Source organism: Cherax quadricarinatus, chromosome 17 (assembly GCF_038502225.1).
Source record: "Cherax quadricarinatus isolate ZL_2023a chromosome 17, ASM3850222v1, whole genome shotgun sequence".
NCBI lineage: Eukaryota > Metazoa > Arthropoda > Malacostraca > Decapoda > Parastacidae > Cherax > Cherax quadricarinatus.
The window spans coordinates 15,920,451-15,922,950 of NC_091308.1; positions in this window are offsets into that span (position 1 = coordinate 15,920,451).

The following is a 2,500-nucleotide window of genomic DNA, read 5'->3' on the forward strand; positions in this document are numbered from 1 at the left end:
TGAACAGACTGACTGATGTTGTAGTGGCCAGACTTAGGCTTGGTTACAAGTACTTCTGGCAGTTTAGGAGACACACAGATGATGATCAAACCAAATTCAAATTATGTTGTCAGGTATATGGTCACTGTCTTGAACACTATGTGCTGAATCGTCTACATATTGAGGAATATAGAGATAGACAGTATAATAACCTATGTTACATGTCAAGATATGTTATTAATGAAAATAAGATACTAGATATACTAAGCAAATTTCCTAAATTTGCCTGTAACAGATAAGAGAACTGTAGATATAAATTCAAATGTACATATTTTGGGGCCTAGCTCCTAGGCCTTTTGTGTATCTATTTGCTCTTGCGCTACCGTCCACAGGATGGATATGGGGTGCACTGTAAACTAGCCACTTCGGTGGCAAAATCTAAACTCTAATCTATAACATGTGTGGGCCCTCAATATCATTGTTAATCAGTTTTATGTTATGTACTGAGCTAGAATAAAATTTGCTTATAATATTGATCTTTTTGGTCTCTTTGAAAAGTTTGAATTACGTTTACGTTGTGTAGTATCCTAATTTACCAATTTTATTGAAGGAGTTTGTATATAAGTTTCCTTATGATGACTTGTGAGTCCCTCTTCTGATTCCCTTCAAATCTTCAACGATGATATTTAACTGAATTAGCAATTTGTGCTACAATCTTCACAATTCCAATCTCGTGCAATAAAGTATTGGAGACTCGGGTTTTGGAATACGGGGGATACCTTCCACGGGCCGAGCAGCTTCCGAAATACATCTAGTTTATCCTCAGGTCTGACAAAATGGAATTTTGTCCATTCAGAGAGAAATCATTAACATCCGATAAGCTATGGTGATGGTGGTGAACTTTGTCAAGAGGGATTGAGGATCGTTCTAGTTAAGAATTAGCTGATGGGGTTGACTTTGGAGACAATATATAGTACCTACATTGATTCACTTCTGCTGTAGAAAACATTTCAAGTTCAGCACCATAGCCAAAAGAGAGAGAAAAGGCAGATAAGTGCAATGGACTAAAAGTTATCCGCCGTTATCAGCCACTAAGCTTCGACGCCGAAGCCATATTTTTCAGAGAAAAACAGTTGAATTCCTCCTCGTCGTCGTGGTGTCCATGAAGCTGAAACGAAATAACTGAAAAATTCAGCTGTGAGGATAGAAAATGAACGGAATGATGAATGCGGCGAAATTGCAAATCCGTGTTGAAAATGTTGGTAGTTTTATAGCAGCTGAAGCCAAGTATTATCATGCTTACCATCGGCGTTTTAATTTGAATAATCGGCTTCTCGAGAACAAGGCTGAGCAGCAGGTATTTTTTTTTTTTTTGGGTCAGTCTGCAACAAAAAGCAGATTGCATTTCTGAAACTGTGTGATCACCTCAGTGTGGATGATGGTCGTCAAATCTCTTTGTCTAAATAAATGTCACTGATGAATCTGTACTTGGTAGGAGAGGAAAGTTATACAGGAAAACACCTGCCTCTTCCACCTGCCTCTTCCACCTGCCTCTTCCACCTGCCTCTTCCACCTGCCTGGTACATATAACAGTGAAAAAAACATTAGTTACATATAGAAAAAGTCAGGTAACGTGAAACATGTTTCTAGAATACAGTACAATACAACGTTCCTCCTCAACTTTGTCAAGTACTCGCGTAAATCGGTTATAGAGCGCCTAGGAAATGGGAGAGGTAGGGGATGTATGTTAAGGAGGGGTAGGCTTTTTTTTTAGGGATGGGTAGGGGGTTTATTAACAATGGGTAGGGGGTTTATGAAGGATGGGTAGGGGGGTTATTAACGATGTGTAGGGGGTTTATTAAGGATGTGTAAGGGGTTTATTAGGGAGGGGTAGCTTATTCTTCGAATCAGATGTCCCTTACCAGCATCAGGGCTCTCCCTCCCACCCTGACCCCGTTATCTCCCGGGAAGAAACGCTACATTAAAGCTTACTGGACTGTGTACTAATGAATGAAAGAATGAGGAGCAAGATTTTGCATGCACAATTTTAGAAAAAAGTTTGGTCGTTATGTCAGCAAGAGTGCGAGTAAGAGTGAGAGCAAAAGCGAGAGCAAGAGTGAGAGAAAGAGTGAAAGTGAGAGTGCGAGTAGGAGGTAAGTGATGTGCGTGAAGCGCGGTGCCACTTGGTAAAACAGAAATGAATGAATTAAGAATATTTTTTTTAGTGAGAGGTATGGGCAATTAGGGTGAGAAAGTTTTAGAGTTAGAGAGTATTAAAGAGGATGTCCAACAGGTGTTGTAAGGAAAGATCGGGTGGCAGTGTGTGTGTGTGTGTGTGTGTGTGTGTGTGTGTGTGTGTGTGTGTGTGTGTACTCACCTAGTTGTACTCACCTAGTTGAGGTTGCGGGGGTCGAGTCCGAGCTCCTGGCCCCGCCTCTTCACTGATCGCTACTAGGTCACTCTCCCTGAACCGTGAGCTTTGTCATACCTCTGCTTAAAGCTATGTATGGATCCTGCCTCC